Source organism: Gorilla gorilla, chromosome 15, assembly GCF_029281585.2.
Source record: "Gorilla gorilla gorilla isolate KB3781 chromosome 15, NHGRI_mGorGor1-v2.1_pri, whole genome shotgun sequence".
NCBI classification, from domain to species: domain Eukaryota; kingdom Metazoa; phylum Chordata; class Mammalia; order Primates; family Hominidae; genus Gorilla; species Gorilla gorilla.
The window spans coordinates 13,510,941-13,533,052 of NC_073239.2; the positions used below are offsets into that span (position 1 = coordinate 13,510,941).

General features: G+C 35.2%; 1 long non-coding RNA gene across 2 annotated transcripts in view; it reads left to right on the plus strand.

Moving 5' to 3' along the window:
* LOC134757174 (uncharacterized) overlaps positions 1-22,112 on the plus strand; it is a 640,416-nt gene that overhangs the window by 382,002 nt on the left and 236,302 nt on the right. For both annotated transcript variants that reach the window (XR_010130868.1, XR_010130869.1), the window contains exon 3: positions 18,963-19,022. This is a non-coding gene — a long non-coding RNA (uncharacterized lncRNA). The remainder of the gene's footprint in view (positions 1-18,962; positions 19,023-22,112) is intronic.

Consider the following 22,112-nt stretch of genomic DNA (forward strand, 5'->3'; position numbering starts at 1 on the left):
TATCTACATATACATATATACATATATATAGCAAGAAAAATATCTACCATGTGTTTTAGAAACATTAACTCAACTTTACTGAGCCACTTCTCTTTAAAGTTTTCATTAGCTTTTTTTTCTGTAATATAAGAAATACAGATTACAAACCTATTTATTTAAAGTGATATATTTATGTCAGTTATGTTTGTTCTATTACTACCAGTTTATACGTGATTATGTTTGTAATGGCCATTTAAATAAAGGCCTATGGGTAGTTGTTTAATTAGCCAGAAGAAATGAGTATATAGAATTAAGAATAGCTATGCAGAAGTAAAACAAAGGATGAACATGTATTAAAGTTTTGGTTTCTCAGTTTCACCCTGTATTATAATCAGATAGGTTCTATACAAAGAGATTTGGGGTACAGGACACTTATACCTCCTGAACATCAAGATTTCACATAAAAATACCCCTAGAAGGTTTCAAACTGGACAATAGGCATTGAAATCTGCTTTAGGGCATTATAAATTATCCTGTTAACTAATAGTGACTTTTCTAAAACACTGGCATGGTATTAAAAAATAATGCTTCAGAAATGAAAACTGCCATGTACCCTTCATGAGAAACTACATGTAATTTTGTCCCTTCCTCCTTAACCTGTGGTTGCCAATAATTAGATAGTGGATTTCTACATTAGGATTAAAACAATGCTTTATTATGATTATTATGAAAAATCATTAACTTACATGTTGAAGGATAATAGAGTTCAGAATGTGCTTGCTGTTTACTTTATCCCAACTTTAGCCTTATGGCACAAAACATATGCCTTCGGTCACTCTAGGCTTTTAAACAGCACCAGACCTTCTAACCTGCCTAGACCTCACAAAGCACCACCATTTAAAAGAGATTATCTCAATAAATAACAAATTTGTTATTTGGAAATCACTTCTCCAAATATTATTATTATTTTGTATTTTATTATTTTCTCTCTATTCAGCATTTTGCTAAAGGATATAATTACATAACATTAAATACATCTTTCCAAAGGTCTGTGAGCCAAAGCCAGGAAATTTAGGGAACTACTTTCTAGATTTTGAAATAACTTAGTGCCCCAAAACTTTAGGCTGGGGAATTGGCCAATGATTTCTGAGTGACAAATGGGAGCCTGGCAATTATTTTCAGCTGAATAATTTATATCGTCAAAAACACTAGCCCTTGGTCATCCCAAAGGAGTCATTTGGAATGAGCAATCCATACTTCTGTTGAAAGGTGAATGTAACCCTGGATTCACCTTTAAGCTGAATTATTCTAAAGGTTGTTGACTTTGGCACATCAATAAAGATGTAGCTATATAGCTGAGATAACACTCAGGGATGTAGTATTTTCCATTTGGTATCCCATTTGATGATTGAGAACAGTTGTATCCAGAGGTCCTGCAACTCCATGAATTTCAGGGAACTGGCATGGGGCTATGTAAGGCGCTGACAAAAGCAAAAGGATAACTTTTCTGCTTTTCTCAAAAAGGGCTTATTTCTGCATGAAAGTTTGATGAGATAGCGCATTACTAACCAGAGTAAAGGGGCTCATGTCCTTCTTGAACTCTTCTGCCTGCCTCACTGACAGACTCACTAATCTCTGGAGCAGGTATTTCAATAGTTAACAAGGACCTTCACAGGATGTACCATAATTTGAAATTGTTTAATGCACATTATTTCTCCTATTCAATTGCAAAAGCCCCGAGAACAAACTTGCTTATGTATTTATTCATTGTTGTATTCCAGGACCTAGAAAAGTGCATGGTACATACTAATTACCAAAAAGAAAATGAAATTTAAGTTTTGGATATTTTGTGTGAGAGTGACAGAAGCCTGATCCTCTATACAGTTTAGTCTCCCAGGGGATTTGAATGAAAAACAGAGAGTTCTTAATTTGAATATCTCTAAGTTGGTAGAAGTCATAATGGCTAAGATCTGAACGTTGTACAAAAATGTTTAAGGCAGACTGAGGGTCCTGAAACGTTGAAATACAGGGAGAAATTATTGATTTTCTAAATGGCATAGTGTCATAAAAAATTGCTAGAGTTCTTCATGTGTTTAATTTAGTTTAGAAATAGTTTATGACATAAACTATGTCTTATATAGGTGAACGTACATAAAAACCCTAAAAAATAAGATCAAATTTAGGCTAGTTGAGAAGTATAGTACACAAGATTAATTACAGAATCAGAATCAGCAAGCAGGAAGACTTACACACTAAATAATTTTTAATTATTTTAGTCATTGAATATTATATGGGGAAAATTAGTACCAAAATATCAGAAATTATTATATGCAGCACTAGATATTTAAGGACATTGATCTTTAGAATCATTTTATAACTCAGTTACTTTTGAGAAATACTAGGTATTCCAATTGTATTATTAAGATCTGCACCTTTGTCAACATTCAATTTGCCAGACAAATGAAGTTCTATTTCTTGGCTGTCAGTTTTGTTCCATTGATCTATGTGTCTATACTTTCACCAATACAACATTGTCTTATTTTTGCTTTATAGAAAGTCTCAACATAATGTAAGTTTTGTAACTTTATCTTTCAAAATTGTTTTATTCATTCAGTTTCTATGACTTATACATTTTAAAAATCAGCTTATCTATGATAAAAATATATCCTACTGTGATTTTGATTTAAAATGGAATACATCTATGGATAAATTTGAAAAGAATTAATATCTTAATTGTTTTGAGACTTGATAAACATAGCAGGTCTCTGCTATTATTTAGGTCAGCTTGAATTTTTTCTCCAGCATTTAGTAACTTTTAGCCTGCAAATCCTCCACATGTTTAGTTGTATTTACACATGACTGTTGAATTTTTGAAGCTAATTTAAATGTTTACTTAATAAGTTTCATTTTCTAATTATTGCTGGTAAATATAATTATTATTGCTTTCTTTATGGTGCCTTTTTATCCTCTGGTTTTGTTAAATCACTAATCAGTTGTGGAAGATTTATTGTCGCATCTCTGGAATTTTCTATGTATATAATCATGCTATCTTTGAATAGAGACTTTTACTCCTTCTTTTCTATTCTGTATAAACCATAAATCTTTTACTTCTCTTACTGCACTGGCTACTACTTCTGATATGATGTTGAATAGGAGTAGCCAGAGTTGACGTCATTTCCTTGTTCACAATCTTAGGGGGAAATCATTCCTTTTTTTTCCATTAAGTGTTTTATCAGACATGAAATTTTAAATGTCTTTTATCATGATAGAAATTTTTTTTTCTGTTCCTAGTTCACTGAAAAAGTTGGTTTTGTTTTTTGTTTGTTTGTTTTTATCATGAATGTAAGTTGTATTTTATTAAATACATTCTGGGTATCAATTGGTAGGATCATGTGGTTTATTTATTTTGTGTGTTAATATGTTGATTGAATTAATTAATTTTAAGGTTTGGACTGAGCTTGCATTCCTGAGAAGTTCTGCTTGGGCATAGCATATTAAATATTGTATATGCTACCAGATTCAGCTTATTTCTATTTTGTTTAGAATTTTTGTGTTTATCTTTATGAAAAATATTGGTCTATTTTTTTTCTAGTTCTATTTTTTACTCCTTTATTTTGTTTGATGGCAATATTAACCTTATGATACAAGGTTGCAGTCCTTTCTCTCCTATATTTTCTGGAAAACAAATTGTATATAATTGATATTATTTTCTGCTAATATATCTGTTAGAATTCACCAATGAAACTATTGCACCTGAAGTTTTCTTTTCTAGAAGCTGTATATCTAAGAATATTCTTTCTAAGGTGATTTGAAAACTGAAATTCTAAAAATATTTTGCGTGAAAACTATACCTCACTGGAATGAATGTGAAGGCTTAACTTGACTATTTTGAAGATATCAAACTCATTTAGTGTATAAGAAAAAATTAATTCCATAGTTATACATTATAACTCTTAAAAGTCTCAGAAATAGCTAAGTGAGGAGATTTGAATGCCAGCAAAGCCACTTTGTAACTCCATGACATCGACATTAAACATTACATTCCATCCCTACCTGTAAAATTTTCACATTTTTTCTCATATTCTCTTAAATGCATTTTTCTCTCTGTTTGTATTTAACAGGAGGAAAAGTGCAGTTGATTTGGGGAGGAAAACTTATTCTGAGTAACAGAAGTAAAAAGAGGATAGTTTTACCCATTTAAAGGGCAAAGTGAAACATACAATATAAGATTGCTTTTTTTTTTTTTTGAGACGGAGTCTTGCTTTGTCGCCCAGGCTGGAGTGCAGTGGTGTGATCTCGGCTCACTGCAAGCTCCACCTCCCGGGTTCACGCCATTCTCCTGCCTCAGCCTCCCGAGTAGCTGGGACTACAGGCGCCCACTACCACGCCCGGCTAATTTTTTGTATTTTTAGTAGAGACGGTGTTTCACCGTGTTAGCCAGGATGGTCTCGATCTCCTGACCTCGTGATCCGCCCGCCTCGGCCTCCCAAAGTGCTGGGATTACAGGCGTGAGCCACCGCGCCCGGCCATAAGATTGCTTTTTAAGAGTAACTCAGAAATTTCAAAATACAAATTTGAATAGCAGCATTAGTGGTTTAAATGTGTAGTGTATTAATCAAGGTTCTCAGGAGGGACAGAAGCAATAGGATACACGTATATACAAAGAGGAGTTTATTAAGGAGTATTGATTCATACAATCACAAGGTGAAGTCCCACAATAGGCCATCTACAAATTGAACAGCAAAGAAGCCAGTCCAAGTCCCAAAACCTCGAAAGTGGGGAAGCCAACAGTGCAGCCTTCAGTCCGTGGTTAAAGGCGCAAGAGTCCCAAAGCTGAAACACTTGGGAGTTTACCTGATGTTTAAAGGCAGGAAGCATCCAGCACAGGAGAAAGGTTTAGGCTGGAAGACTAAGCTAGTCTATTCCTTCAACATTCTTCTGCCTGTTTTTATCCTAGCTGGACAAGCAGCTGATTAGATTGTGCTCACCAAGATTGAGGATGAGTCTGCCTCTCCCAGTATACCGACTCAAATGTTAATCTCCTCTGGCAACACCCTCACAGACACACCAAGGAACAATACATTGCATCCTTCAAGCCAATCAAGTTGACACTCAATATTAACCATCACATCTACCAAAGGAAAAACTGAATCTGATAAATAAAATAAAAGTCTGGTATTTGTGTTTTAAAATACTCTTTGTTAGTCACAGCTTGTATTAAGCCTTATTCCAGGTTTCCCTATTTTCAGGATATAATTTTTAACTATTACTACATACCTGATTTAATCATTAAATTTAAAATTCTGCGCCATGGTGTGTATGTTCAAATTCAAAGCATTTTAAAATGTGACAGATGAACTTCATGCAAGTTGGCAATAGTCCTGGTACTAAAAATTGTAGTTGTTGGTGCTGTGTATGTAAGCTGCTTAGTAGTGTATCTACCAAGAGTCTTTTTAAGAATGCCATCATTATTTACCCTTATGTCAACAACTTGTGACATGAAATTTTTAAACGGACTTATGTGAACTATGATATTGTAATTTTTCTAAGCATTTTAAAAAGAGTAACAAAGTTATGTTTATATACTAATTCTAATCAGAAAAGTAAGCCAGTAAAAGTTGATGGTCAATTCATTAGGCTTTAACTTAATGGGGAGGTTCCTTATAATAGCAATTGTTCAGGAAGGATAAAACAGTAACTTAATGTATATTTATTTTAAATTGTTGTATATTTTTAAATTGCCGAGGAAAAGAAATAGCTTGATACATTTGAAAAAAAATAATATTATTTCGAACTCAGTACTCAGTAAATATTTTCTACAAAACTAATAAGTAGTTTAAGGTTTGCTGGCCAAGATGCGACATCAATGATAAATAGATAGTTATATAATGGAAGAGAAAATAAATTTATGTAATTTTTATTGACAAGATTTATAAAACAATGAAAATTTACCACTTTTTTGTGATGCTGGTCTACTCATAAGAATAACTTGATTTTATACTTTTAGAGAGCAAAACATTTTGCTTATTGGTGTTCGGAGTTAATGTTTGCTGTAGTCAAAATCCATTGCAAATTTTTAACTATTAATATTGATCTGTAATTAGATTTATTTGTATTACATCTTAAAATTTCTTTTCTCACAGTTAGGAACTGCAAATTTTGGTGTCAGTCTCTGAAAACGTGATTTTAAATTAGTATATCTATAGCCTGGAAACCATATAGAATTCTTTTTTTAAAAAATATTTACCTTTTAGTATGTCACTATGTTTCAGATAAATTGCATCCAGTTGAAAGCTAAGTAGAAGCTCCTCAATTGCAGAGGTAAATGAAGTTTGAAATATTGAAATAGCCTTTTCATCAGCCTCATGGGCAGAAAAACGTGGCTAGAAATAAAATTTGAGCTTGAAAAACATTTGCTGCAAATTTGTCTAGGAATTGAAATTCCATTTCTGCTTTTAATTTTTTTAACATCACAGAAATGTGTAAAGCAGCTGACATAACTTGTAGTTAAAATATGTTAGTTGTTATCAAATACTTTAATCAGTGTTTTGCTTGGAATTTTAGATTGAATTAATTAAGACATATTATCAAGTCTGCAGCAAAATTAATTTCCAAAGCCATTCGGTAATTGATAACAGTGGTTGAGGGTGTTTCCACTCATTCATAAACATTTAAATAACAAAAGTGATTTCCAAAAGTCACAATAAAACTTTACTTTCACTAAGCAATTGAACTGCTGTGTGGTTAAGCAAGTAGGAACATTCAGCTTGTATTTCTCACTAAAAATTAGAGAAGTTATGATGGTTAATTCCCTGAGAGTGACTTGAGTTTACTGTTGTCACTACTGGCTTAATAAAATATTCAAATGTTTTCCACAAAGTACCTGCTGATAAAAGATGCAATGAATAAACATCAAATTTAAATGGCTTACATTTTTATCACCTTTGTAAATTTATCTAATTAAGCCTTTTGGGCCCAACACATACCAGTTTTAACACATCTTAGCAAATTCCATTTCAGGTTGTATCTCCTTACTGTTTTCTCAGCCTTCTTGAAAATAGACTTCCCTACACTTGTTCCACATAGACTCCAGATAGAAGCTAGTTCTATAGTCACTTCTAACTTGACATTAAGGCTTCAAATAAAAGACGGTAACTAAGTAGTATCTGTAACATTTGGCACAAGGAAAACTACTTGAAATTTTGTTTATTTTACATGTCTTGCTTTTTACTTTGAGCTGTTCTTCTTTATTATTTATGTTGCTTAGAATTTCCACAACTATTCAAACAAGTGTTCTCACCAAAAGCCTAACCACTCTTAAAAAGTTTGTTTTCTCTGGAAACATTTCTTCAGTTGCTCCAGTTAAATATGATTTAATTAACTCACTATTGATAAGTGGTTTAAATTGTTTTTAAGTTTTATTTTAAGTTCAGGGGCATATATGCAGGTTTGTTACATAGGTAAACTTGTGTCATGGGGCTTTGTTGTACAGATTATTTCACCACTCATGTATTAAGCCTAGCATCCATTAGTTATTTTTCCTGATCCTCTCCCTTCTCCCACTCTTCATGCTCAGATAGGCCCCAGTGTCTGTGGTTTTCCATTGTGTGTCCACATGTTCTCAACATTTACCTCCCACTTACAAGTGAGAACATGCAGTATTTGATTTTCTGTTCCTGTATTAGTTTTTCAAAGGAAAATGGCCTCCAGCTCTATCCATGTCCCTGCAAAGGACATTATCTGTTTCTTTTTTATGGGTGCCTAGTATTCTATGGTATATATGTACCACATTTTCTTTATCCAGTCTATCATTGATGGGCATATAGGTTTTTTTTCCCTGTCTTCTATTGTGAATAGTGTTTCAGTGAACATACACGTGCCTGTGTCTTTATAACATAATAATCTCTATTCCTTTGGGTGTATACTCAGTAATGGGATTGCTGGGTCAAATATTACTTCTGTCTTTAGGTCTCTGAGGAATCACCCTCTGTCTTTCACAAAGGTTGAACTAATTTACACCCCCAGCAGTGTATAAGCATTTCTTTTTCTCCACAACCTCGACAATATCTGTTGTTTTTTGACTTTTTATGTAATAGCCATTCTGATTGGTATGAGATGGTATTACATTGTGGTTTTGATTTGCATTTCTCTAATGGTCTTTCTTTCATGTGTGCTTTTTTTTCATACATTTGCTGGCCACATATATGTCTTCTTTTGAAAAGTGTCTGTTCATGTCCTTTGCTCACTATTGTATGGGGTTATTCATTTTTTCTTATAAAATTGTTTAAGTTCCTTATAGATGCTAGAAATCAAACCTTTGTCTGATGTATAGTTTGCAAAAATGTTCTCCCATCCTGTAGCTTGTCTGTGTACTCTGTTGATAGATTATTTTGCTGTGCAGAGCTCAATAACAAATGTGTCACAGAGAAAACAACTTTGGTTACAGCTGCATTTTCTTTTCATTTGAAAAATTTCTGAAGAAATTATACTGTGATGAAATATCTTGTTTTATATTTTCTAATATTTCCAGCCAAAGGGTAAACTAGGTGGATACAGTGAGTACAGTTCCTTCTGCGACACAGCCTCTGTAAAATGATGAATGAACAGTGATTTTTTTCTAGGCCACCCTAAGAATTACACACAATTAAAAAGCAACTCTGGTTTGGGGGCTCCTTTTGCATTTCTATTAAAAAATACCTGAGGCTGGGTTATTATAAAGAAAGGAGGTTTAATTGGCTCACAGTATTTCAGGCTGCACCGACATGGCTCCAGTATCTGCTTCTGGTGATAGCCTCAGGAACAATTATGGCAGAAGGTGAAGCAGGGGTAGTCACCTCACGTGATGAGAGTGTGAGCAAGACAAAGGGGGGAGTTGCCACACACATTTTTTTTTTCTTTTTTCAACTTATATTTTAACTTCAGGGTTACATTTGCAGGATGTGCAGGTTTGTTACATAGGTAAATGTGTGCCATAATGGTTTGCTGCACAGATCATCCCATCACCTAGGCATTAAGCACAGCATTCATTGGCTATTCTTTCTGATGCTCTTCCTCCCCCCACCTCTACCCTGACAGGCTCCACTGTGTTTTGGTCTCCCCTATGTGTCCATGTGTTCTCATCATTCAGCTCCCATTCATAAGTGAGAACATATGGTGTTTGGATTTTTATTTCTGCATTATTTTACTGAGGGAGATGTCTTCCAACTCCATCCATGTCCCTGCAAATGACATGATCTGATTCCTTTTCATGGCTTCATAATATTTAATGGTATATATGTACCCTGTTTTCTTTATCCAGTCTATCACTGATGGGCATTTAGGTTGATTCCATGTCTTGGTTACTGCGAAAAGCGCTACAATGAACATACATGTACATGCATCTTTATAATGGAATGAGTTGTGTTCTTTGTTGTATATACCCAGTAATGAGATTGCTGGGTCAAATGGTATTTCAGCCTATAGGTCTCTGAGGAATCACCACCCTGTCTTCCAAAATGGTTGAACTAATTTACACTCCCACCAAGAGTGTAAAACTCTTCCTTTGTCCTCACAACCTCACTGGCATCTGCTGTTTTTTAACTTTTTAATAATAGCCATTCTAACTGATGTGAGATGGTATCTCACTGTGGTTTTGATTTGCATTTCTCTAATGATCAGTGATGTTGAGCTTTTTTTCATATGTTTGTTGGCCACATATAGGTCTTCTTTTGAGAAGTGTCTGATCATATCCTTTGCCCACTTTTAAAAGGAGTTATTTGTTTATTTTCTTGTAAATTTGTTTAGGTTCTTTGTAGATTCTGGATATTAGACCTTTGTCAGATAGATATGTTGCAAAAAATTTCTTCCATTTTGTAGGTTGTCTGTTCACTCCAATGAGTTTCTTTTGCTGTCCTGCTCTTTAGTTTAATTAGATCCCACTTGCCAATTTTTGCTTTTGTTGCAATTGCTTTTGGTGTTTTCATCATGAAATCCTTGCTTATGCCCTGAATGGTATTGCCTAGATTTTCTTCCAGATTTTTTATAGTTTTGGATTTTAAATTCAAGTCCTTAATTCATCTTGAGTTGATTTTTTTATATGGTATAAGGTAGAGGTCTCGCTTCAGTTTTCTGCATGTGGCTAGCCAGTTCTCCCAGCACAATTTATTACATAAAATATCCTTTCCCCCTTGCTTATTTTGGTCAGGTTTGTGGAAAGTCAGATGTATGTGTGTGGTCTTATTTCTGAATTTACTATTCTATTTCATTGGTGTGTGACTGCTCTTGTACCAGCACCTTGCTGTTTTAGTTACTGCAGCATTGTAGTACAGTTTGAAGTCAGGTAGCCTGATGCCTCCAGCTTTGTTCTTTTTGCTTAGGATTGTCTTAGTTATTTGGGCTCTTTTATGGTTTCATATGAATTTTAGAATAAATTTTTCTAGTTCTGTGAAGAATGTCAGTGGTAGTTTAATGGATATAGCATTGTATCTATACATTAATTTGGGCAGTCTGGCCATTTCTAAGACATTGATTCTTTGTATTCATATGCATGGAATATTTTTCCATTTGTTTATGCCCTTTCTAATTGCTTTGAGCAGTGGTTTGTAGTACTCCTTGAAGATGTCCCTCACTTCCCTTGTTAGCTGTATTCCTAGGTATTTTATTCTTTTTGTAGCAATTGTGAATGGGAATTCATTCATTATTTGGCTCTTTGCTTGCCTGTTGTTGGTGTACAGGAATGCTAACAGATTTTGCACATTGACTTTGTATACTGAGAATTTGCTGAAGTTGTTTATCAGCTTCGGAAGTTTTTGGACTGAGACAATGGGGTTTTCTAGATATAGGATTATGTCACCTGCAAAAAGAAAAAAAAAAATTGACTTCCTCTATTCCTACTTGAATACCCTTTATTTCTTTCTCTTGCCTGATTTCTGTGGCCAGAACTTTCAATACTATGTTGAATAGAAGTGGTGAGAGAGGGCTTTCTTGTCTTGTGCCAGTTTTCAAAAGGAATGCTTCCAGCTTTTTCCCATTCAGTATGAAATTAGCTGTGGGTTTGTCAAATATGGCTCTATTTTTAGGTATGTTCCTTCAATACCTAGTTTATTGAAAGTTTTTGACATGAAAGGATGTTTGTTGCGGGAAGTCAGGGACCCCGAACGGAGGGACCGGCTGAAGCCATGGCAGAAAAATGTGGATTGTGAAGATTTCATGGACATTTATTACTTCCCCAAATTAATACTTTTATAATTTCTTATGCCTGTCTTTACTGCAATCTCTGAACATAAATTGTGAAGATTTCATGGACACTTATCACTTCCCCAATCAATACCCTTATGATTTCCTATGTCTGTCTTTAGTCTCTTAATCCCATCATCTTCGTAAGCTGAGGAGGATGTATGTCGCCTCAGGACCCTGTGATGATTGCGTTAACTGCACAAATCATTTGTAGAGCATGTGTGTTTGAACAATATGAAATCTGGGCACCTTGAAAAAAGAACAGGATAACAGCAATGTTCAGGCAACAAGAGAGATAACCTTAAACTCTGACTGCCGGTGAGCTGGGCGGAACAGAACCATATTTCTCTTCTTTCAAAAGCAAATGGGAGAAATATAGCTGAATTCTTTTTCTCAGCAAGGAATATCCCTGAGAAAGAGAATGCGTCCCTGAGGGTAGGCCTCTGACATGGCCGCTTCAGGGGTGGCTGTCTTTTACAGTCACAGCTGTAGGGATGAAATAAGCCCCAGTCTCCCGTAGTGCTCCCAGGCTTATTAGGACGAGGAGATTACCACCTAATAAACTTTGGTCAGACCAGTTATCTGCTCTCAAACGCTGTTTCCTGATAAGATGTTATCAATGACAATGTGTGCCTGCAACTTCATTAGCAATTTTAATTTCACCGCGGTCCTGTGGTCCTGTGATCTTGCCCGGCCTTCATTTGCCTTGTAATATTCTATTACCTTGTGAAGCACATGGTCTCTGTGACACACACCGTATTCATACACTCCCTCCCCTTTTGAAAATCACTAATAAAAACTTGCTGGTTTTACAGCTCAGGGGGCATCACGGAACCTGCCGACATGTGATGTCTCCCCTGGACACCCAGCTTTAAAATTTCTCTCTTTTATACTCTGTCCCTTTATTTCTCAGACCAGCCAACACTAGGAAAAGTAGAAAAGAACCTATGTGAAATATCACGGGTGAATTTTTCCCGATATCTGGCTGAATTTCCCCTGATAGATGTTGAATTATATTGAAGCCCTTTTCTTTATTTCTTGAGCTAATCATGTGGTTTTTATCTTTAGTTCTGTTCATGTGATGAATCACATTTATTGATTTGCATATGTTGGACCAAGCTTACATCCTGGGGATGAAGCCTACTTGATTGTGGTGAAAAAGCATTTCAAAAAGCTGATCTTTGAAAAGCTGGATTCAGTTTGTTACTATTTTGTTGAGAGTTTTTGCATCGATGTTCATCAAAGATATTGGCCTGAAGTTTTGTTGTTCTTGTATCTCTGCCAGGTTTTATCATCAGGATGATGCAGGCATTATAGAATCAGTTAGTCCCTCTTTTTCAAGTTCTTGGGATAGTTTTGGTAGAAATGGTGCCATCTCTTATCTGAATTCTTTGGTAGAATTCAGCTGTTAATCCCTCTGGTTATGGGCTTTCATTGGTTAATAGGGTATGCTATTTATTACTGTCTCAATTTCAGAACTCATTCTTGGTCTATTCAGGGATTCAATTTCTTCACAGTTCAGTCTTGGGAGGCTATATGTGTCAAGAAATTTATATATTTCTTCTAGATTTTCTAGTTTATATGCATAGAAGGATTTATAGTATTCTGTGATGGTAATTTGTATATCTGTGTGGTCCGCGATGATTTCCCCTGTTATTATTTCTTATTGTGTTTATTTTATTCTTCTCTCTTTTTTCCTTTATTAATCTAGCTAGCAGTCTATCTGTTTTATTATTTTTTCAAAACACCAGCTTCTGGATTTGTTGATCCTTTGAAGGGTTTTTCATGTCTCTGTCTCTTTCAGTTTAGCTCTGATCTTGGTTCCTTCTTGTCTTCTGCTAGCTTTGGGGTTTGTTTGCTCTTGGGTCTCTAAGTAAATTGCTAATTGGAGATCTTTCTAGCTTTTTGGTGTGTGCATTTAGTGCTATAAATTTCCCTCCTAACACTGCTTTAGCTGCATCCCAGAGATTCTAGTATATTGTCTCTTTGTTCTCATTAGTTTCAAAAATGAGATTTCTGCCTTAATTTCATTATTTACCCAAGAGTCATTCAAAAGGAAGTTGTTCAGTTTCCACGTAGTTGTGTAATTTTGAGTGAATTTCTTAATCTTGAGTTCTAATTGGCTTGTCCTATGGTCTGCAAGACTGTTTGTTATGATATCAGTTCTTTTGTATTTGCTGAGGAGTGATTTACTTCTAATTATGTCGCAAATTTTAGAGTAAGTTATGTGTGGCAATGAGAAGTATGTATATTTTGATGTTTTGGGGTGGAGAGTTCAGTATATACCTATGAGGTCCACTTGATCCAGAGCTGAGTTCAGGTCCTGAATATCTTTGTTAATGTTCTGTCTTGATGATCTGTTTAATATTGTCAATGGGGTGTTAAAGTCTCCCATTATTATTGTATGGGAGTCTAAGTCTCTTTCTAGGTCTCTAAGAACTTGCTTTATGAATCTAGGTCCCCTTGGATTAGGTGTGTATATATTTAACATAGTTAGCTCTTCTTGTCAAATGGAACCCTTTATTATTATGTAATACCCTTCTTTGTATTTTTTTATCTTTGTTGGTTTAAAGTCTGCTTTATCAGAGACTAGGCTTGAAAATTGTTTTTTTTTTCTGTTTTCCATTTGCTTGGTAAATTTTCTTCCATTTCTTTCTATTCAGCCTATGTGTGTCTTTGAATGTGAAATGGGTCTCTTGAAGACAGTATACCAAAGAGTCTTGGCTCTTTATCCAGCTTGCCTACAGTCTTTTAATTGAGGAACTTAGCCCATTTACATTTAAGGTTAGTATTGTTATGTGTAGATTTGATTCTGTCATCATGTTGCCAGTTGTTTATTTTGCAAACTTGTTTATGTGGCTGCTTCATAGTGTCACTAGTCTGTGTGCTTTAGTGTGTTTTTGTAGTAGCTGATACTGGTTTTTACTTTCCATATTTGATGCTCCCTTCAGGAGCTCTTGAAAGGCAGGCCTGGTGATAGTGAATTCGCTCAACATTTGCTTATCTGAAAAATATTTTATTCTTCTTTCACTTATGAAGCTTAGTTTGGCTGCATATGAAATTCTGAGTTGGAAATTATGTTTTTTTAAGAACGTTGAGCATTGGTCCCCAATCTCTTCTAGCTTGTAGGGTTTCCGCTGAGAGGTCCACTGTTATTCTGATGGGTTTCCCTTTGTAGGTGACCTCACCTTTCTCTTTGGCTGCCCTTAACATTTTTTCTTTCATTTCAACCTTGTAGAATCTGATGATTATGTGTCTTGTGGTTGATCTTGTGGAGTATCTTACTGGGGTTCTCTGAATTTCCTGAATTTGAATGCTGGTCTCTCTTGCTAGGTTGGGAAAGTTTTCCAGTATGATTGCCTGAAGTATGTTTTGCAACTTTGTTGCATTCTTCCTGTCTCTTTCAGGTACCCCAATCAGTTGTAGGTTTGATCTCTTTATATAATCCCATATTTCTCAGAGGTTTTGTTCATTTCTTTTCATTTTTTTTTTCTATTCTTAAATGCCCCTCTTATTTCAGAAAGATAGTCTTCATACTCTGAGATTCTTTCCTCCCCTTGGTCTATTCTGCTATCAATACTTGTAATTGCATTGTGAAGTTCTCATAGTGCTTTTCAGCTCTATTAGGTTGGCTCTGTTCCTCTCTAAACTGGCTATTCTGGATGTCAGCTCCTGTATTGTCTTATCATGATTCTTATCCTCTTTACATTGGGTTACAACATGCTCCTTTAGCTCAGCCAAGTTTGTTATTAACCCACCTTCTGAAGCCTTCTTCTATCAGTTCAGCCATCTCAGCCTCAGTCCAGGTCTGTGTCCTTGCTGAAGAGGCATTGCAGTCATTTGGAGAAGAAGCACTCTGGCTTTTTGAGTTTTCAGCATTTTTGCATTGATTCTTTCTCATCTTTGTGGGCTTATCTACTTTCAACCTTTGAGGTTGCCAAACTTTAAATGGGGTTTTTTGGGGGTCTTTCTATTGATGTTGTTGTTTTCTGTTATTTTATTTTTCTTTTAACAACCAGGCCACTCTTCTGTAGGGCTGCCACACCTTGCTGGGGGTCTGCTTCAGACCCTAGTCACCTTGGTTTTTTCTGTGCCTGGAGATATATGCAGTCAAGTCTGTGAAACTGCAAAGAATTCCTTCCTGTGGAGGCTCCTTCCTCTGGAGGCTCTATCCCAGGGAGTACTGATGTGTTGCCAGCCTGAACACATCAGTAAGAGGTGGTTGGAGCCCCTTTTGGGAAGTCTCACTGAGTCAGGAGAATGGGATCATGGACCCACTTAAAGAAGAAGTCTGGCTGCTTTTTCGTACAGCAGGTATGCTCTATTGGGGAGGACCCTTTCTCGTCCAGATCTTTTGGACTTTCAAAGCTGGCAGGCTGGAATGGTTGAATTGACTGAACCACAGAGATGGCAGCCACCCCTCCCACCAGGAGCTCCATCCCAGGGAGAGATCAAAGCTCTGTCCATAGGATTTTTGCAGGTGGCTGAAACACCTTCAGGGAGGTCCTGCCAAGTGATGATGAATGAATCACAGTCCCATTTAAAGATGCAGTCTAGCTACAATCTGGCAAGGCAGCTGTGCTTTGTCGTGGGGGGGTCTTTCCTTGTCTGGACCATTAGTATTCCCAAAGGTGCAGGCTGGACCAACTAAGTCTACCAAACTGCAAAGTTGGTGGCCACCCTGCCTTCCCAGAACTTGGTTCTGACTCAGGCAGACTCCAGCCTGTTGCTGTTGGCTGGCTGGAATTCTAAGCAAGTGGGTCTTAACGTGTGAGGCGCTGCAGAAGTGGGGCCTGCAGAATAACCCTGCTTGGCTCTTTGGATTTCCTTCTTAGGGGCTGTATGGATGGACCTCCTGCTTTGTGGGGGATCCTGAGGCTAGAGTATGTAAAATTCCTGGGTCTCTGCACACACTTTTAAACAAGCAGATCTCTTGAGAACTCTCTAACTATCACAAGAACAGCACCAAGGGATTCATGAGGGATCTGTCCTTATGACCCAATGCCTCCCTACTAGGCCCCACCTCCACCACTGGGGACAAACATTTAAACTATATCATACTCTAACAGAGTACCATAAACTCAAGATTCTCAGAGATTCTCCAGTAGCAGCTAATCTCTGGAAGCAGATATTTAACCTAGAACCTTCAGAACAAGCTAATGACTTCAGAAGTGTATGGTTTCCACCCAAGATTCCAAACCAAAATCCTTATCTAATTTTTTTTTCTATTAGCTTATAATCACTCTTCTGACTTTCTGTAGACGGCAAATTGTTGTCCACCCAATAACATACCTTTTCTTTTTTCCCCCCTCCTCTTGTTATAATTGTGGGGGTACAAAACAGTCATTCTAATGGCATTTTTAGAATATCCTAAATGGTAGTCAATGTCTTCAAGCTTACTGACTGCTAGATATGCCATCCCATACCACATCTTTATGAATAAGCAATCTGGGAAATCCTAGTGTCATCAAATGAGACATAAGAGAATTTCAGCCAATGATATTTTTACCTGCACTTACATGGCCAAATAACCTTATACAGAATGACCTGTGATATAGTCAGTGACCCTCTCTCCCACAGGAAAAAAGATATACTACATTTGATTGATCATACCCTAGGTAACAGTAAATTTATATTCAATAAACTTTGTAGGGTGATGGGTCAAATATTTACTCATTAAAAGAGACAAAGAAAGGTATAGATATGTAACCTAGCTAATACAAGGCCTTGGTTCAATCCTTTTGTCATAAATAAATCTTTTTTTTTTTTAGATTTCTGTATGCTTCAACTAAACTCTACTTTTTTTGTAGCCAGGAGACCTAGTTCTGCTTATGTAAGATAAATACCTTATGGACTTTATAAATGTTACTCTGAAACCTTCCTGTACACAGAGACCCTACTTCTATAAATCACCAAGGCTAGAAATTCAATCTCTGATTGAGACTCAAAATGGGGTTACTTTTGAATGTTTGGGTATTATGGCTACTCTGCTTGGGGAATTATTCATTCACGTTTTTATGTGAATAATTACAGAACATTCTTCTCAATGTGAGAATCATACAAATAGGAACAATTATAAGAAACTTATCACTTACTCTGACAGAATTTATTGATGATACAACCTCTCTGCCTTAGGTCAAATTAATGTTGTAACATATGAAAGGATTTCCTTTTTGTAAGGATAAATAATACTCCATTGTATGTATATACCAAATTTTTGTTAATCTGTTCATCCATTGATGGCCACTTAGTTTGTTTCCACCACTTAGCTATTCTGAATAATGCTGCAATAAAGCTGGGTGTGCAACTATCTCCTTGAGACCCATTTTTTCAATTTTTTAATATATAGTCAGAAGTAGAATTACCAGATCATATGACAATTCTATTTTTAATTTCTTGAGAAGTTTCTATTTTGCCTCCATAATGATTGCATAATTTTACATTCTCCAAGGCAGTGCACAAGAGTTCTACTTCTATACATCTGTGCCAATACTTATAATTCATGTATGTTATTTTATTTTATTTTGGTAACAGCCATCCTAACAGGTGTGAGATTATGGCTCATTGAGGTTTTTTATTTGCATTCCCCTGATAATTAGTGATGTTGAGTATCTTTTTATAAGCTTTTGGCCATTTATGTATCTTCTTTTGAAAAATGTCTAATCAAGTCCTCTGCTCATTTATTAATCAAATATTTTTTGTTGTTGTTGAGTCATACAAGTTTTTTATTTTCATGAGTATTAACTCCTTACTAGATATATGGTTTTCAAATATGTTCCCCTGATCTTTTGGTTACCTTTTCACTCTAGATTGTTTCCTTTGCTATACAGAAGCTTTTAAGTTTGATGTAGTCACATTTGTCTATTTTTGCTTTTGTTGCCTGTTTTGTTTGTTTGTTTGTTTGTTTGTGTTTGTGTGTTTGTTTTGGTGTAATATCCTAGAAATCATTGCTAAACTCAATATCATAAGGCTTTCCCTCTGTGTTTATTCCTAGGAATTTTACAGTTTAAGGCCTTAAGTTTATGTATTTAATCCATTTTGAGTTAATTTTTGTATGTTGTGCAAAGTACAGGCCCAATTTCTTTTTTTTTTTTTTTTTTATGTGTGTGTACATAGACCTTCAGTTTTTTCAACATCTTTTTTTTTTTTTAAACGGTCGTTTTCTCATTTTTTGGCTTTCAAACTCATGTCAAAATCATTTGATTTTATATGTGACAGTTTATTTCTGGGCTTTTTATTTAGCTCCATTGGTCTGTATATTTTTCTATATGCCAGTACAATACTGCTTTGATGATTATAGCTTTGTAATACATTTTGAAATCTGAAAGCATCATATCTCCACGTTTATTTTCTTTCTCAAGATTGTTCTGGCTACTCTGGATCTTTTAATAATGCATATAAATTTCTGTATGATTTTTTTTCTATTTCTGCAAAACATGCCAATGGGATTTCGATTGGGATTGTAGTGAATCTGGAGATTGTTTTGGGTACTATAGATATTTCAAAAATATTAAGTATTTTAATTATGAGGATAAGTTGTGTCTTCTTTAATTTCTTTAAGCAATGTTTTTCACTTTGCAGAGTATAAGTCATTTTGTTCCCAGAGTAAATTTATTACAAAATATTTTATTTTTTTCATGCTATTGTAAATAAGAATGTTTCTTTAATACTTTTTTGTATTGTTCAATGTCGGTGTGTATAAACAAAAGATTTTGCCTATTTATTTTGTATTGTACATTTCTACTGAATCTGTTTATTATTCTTAACAGGGATTATTGTGGATTCCTGAGAATTTTCTACATATGAAATCATGTCATCAGTGAACAGAGGTAATTTTACTTCTTTCTTTACAGCTTGAATGCCTGCTATTTGTTTTGTTTCGATTTGACTTGTTTTCCTTATCACTCTGGTAATAACTTCCAGTACTGTTTTGAATAGAAGTGGCAAGAGAGGGTATCCTTGCTGATATGGCTCCGATGACTGGAGGAATACCAGGGTCCTTGGTCTCATACCCATAGGATTAATGACACAGACACACATGGAGTGGTTTCAAGGAGTGAAAAGTTTAATAGACAAGAAAGAAGGAAGAAATAAACAGCTCCCCCATACAGAGACAGAGAAAGGAGGGATTTTAACAAAGAGAAAACCCCGTGTGGGGCAGAAAAGTGGCTGCTTCTGTGAGGAGGCTGGAGGAGGTGGTGTCTGATGTGCATAGGGCTCAGGGGATTGGTTTGACCAGGTATCTCATTCACATGGCTGGTGAAAAAACTGGCTGTCACATCCTAGCCTTTTAATATGCAAATGCAGTTCACCATGATGTTCTAGACACATGGGGATATGTGGGGCTGGCCATGTGGCCAGGCCCATGTTGGGGCAAGGGCAGGAAGAAGATGGTGGAAATCACCATGTTTAGGTGGACCCAGTTTCTAAGGGCTGGCATTTGCATATTAAAGTTTGCCAGCCTGGCTCTTAGAGCCAGGGCTTTCCTGCTAGATAAGAAACATTTCTGGAGCTGCTTTAAAAGAAACAAAAACTTCCCAAGGACCCTTTTTCCTCTCTATCTGCCTAAAATAATTTCTTAATAACTCCTATAACATTTCCTTGTTCCCAATCTTACAGGAAAAAAATTTTAGTTTGCTATAATTTAGTATAATGCTAGTTTCCTGCTTTTCATATACGACCTTTATTATACTCCCCTTATTCCCAGTTTGTTGAAAGTTTTTAACACAAAATGATGTCAAAGTTTCTCAAGTGCTTTTTCTGCATGAATTGAGATGATCATTTTTTTCTTTATTCTGTTATTGCACTATATTACATTGAATTATTTTTACATGTTGAAACAACCTTGGTTTCCAGAATTAAATCTCAATTAGTCATGGTGGTATAATACTTTTTAATGTGCTGTTGAATTTGATTTGCCAATATTTTGTTGAGGTTTTTTTTGCATCAATGTTTACAGTTTTCTTTTCCTGTGGTGTCTTTGTATATCTTTATCAGAATAATGCTGTCCTTAAAATAAGCTTGAAAGCGTTACTTGCCCTTTATTTTTTAGAATATCTGTTTTTTAATTTTGTAGGGATGGGTCTTCGTATGTTGTCTAGGGTGGTCTTCCCAGCTTTTGTTTATCTGGGAAGTTTTAATATTGTTATTATTACTTCTTCATTTTGGCTGGTTATAATATTCTTGTTTTGTGGTGTTTTTCTCTTTTAGCACTTTAATTTTATCATCTCGTACCCTTTTGACCTATGATGTTTTTTCTTAGCAACTCACTGATAAATCTCAGGAAAACTCTTGTAATAATACCATGGGATTTTCTTTTGTCCTGTTGCTTCAACTTTTTTTCTTTGTCTTTGATTTTGGCAATTTGGTTGTAATGGGTCTGTTTTTTCCTCTCTGGGTTCCATTCATTTGTAGTGTTTTTAGCTTTCTGAATTTGTATACCCCTTTTCTTCCTCAGATTTGGAAAGTTTTTTTTTTTTTCTTAGCGAAACAAAAGACACAAACAAATCCCACATATTGAAAATTTTAAATAGACAATACCCCTTTTTTAACAAAATGGTTTCTTAGAATTATTACTGAAAAACACAAAAATATAATATGTACAATTTTATTTTGACAATAGCAGAATTAAAAAATGGGGTGGTATATGCTCTTGAAATAATGTTTTTGAAATAGTTACTCATAGTATTCTTTTTTGCTCTTGTAATGATAAATGCCTTTCCATTTGGTATACTAATGCTGCAAAGATGACAATTTGAAAATATAGCTAAAAATGTTTCAACATACAAAAACTTCATTTCTGAATAATTTTATTTAAACATTTGCTGAGTTTTATTTCTCACACCTAAATTATAACATTAAAAACATGTATGCTAAAAGCTAAAGTCATCTAATAAAATAAAAACTATAGAAGAATAACCCTGAGGTGCTTTTAATTTTATTCAGCTTGATATGTATAGTCGAAAACATCTTAGCTTAAAAAAAATACAGCTCAACTTTCTAATTACTATTATATTAACTGAAAAATTCCCCAAAATCTTATTTCTCAGTATCTACACTAGGAAATGAAATAGTCTTGCATCCCTTAGAAAATAATTTGAAACCAATAAGCTTCCACATTTGCTTCTTCGGTAAGAAGTTAATTCTAGCTAATTTTTTAAGTAACAATAGAGGAATTACCAGAATTAGGAGAAACGCAATTTTAGTGCCAGCATTTCACTGTAGACCCCTGGGGAAAGAGTTACATCAATATCAAAAAAATTAATCAAAACTCTAGTTTTGAATAACTGCAATTTCAAGTCCGTAACTTTTCTGAAAGTCTGTTAGACAGCAATACTAAACAGAAAAAAAAGTACAATAATTCCTAGGTCAAGAGAATGGCTTAAAAGCAGTCAATTTTCTTAATATGTTATATTGTATTAATAAAATTAGCAATAAAAATAATCATTTGAGCTGGGCACGGTGGCTCACGCCTGTAATCCCAGCACTTTGGGAGGCTGAAGCCGGCAGATCACGAGGTCAGAGATCGAGACCATCTTGGCCAACATGGTGAAACTCCGTCGCTACTAAAATACAAAAAATTAGCTGTGCATGGTGGCAGGCGCCTTTCGTCCCAGCTACTTGGGAGGCTGAGGCAAGGGAATTGCTTGAACCCAGAAGGTGGAGATTGCAGTGAGCCGAGATTGTGCCACTGAACTCCAGAGTGACAACAGAGCAAAACTCTGTCTCAAATAAATAAATAATCATTTAATTACTATTGTTTTTTATCTAAGAATTTCAGAGATTATACTCATTAGTTAGCTAATGGAGTCACTATGGTACCATGTATTAAAATAACCAATAAAATACGTAAACTATTAGGGGAAAGGTGAATGAAAATAAAGACTGAGTTTCTATTTGTATTTTTGATGCATTGATAC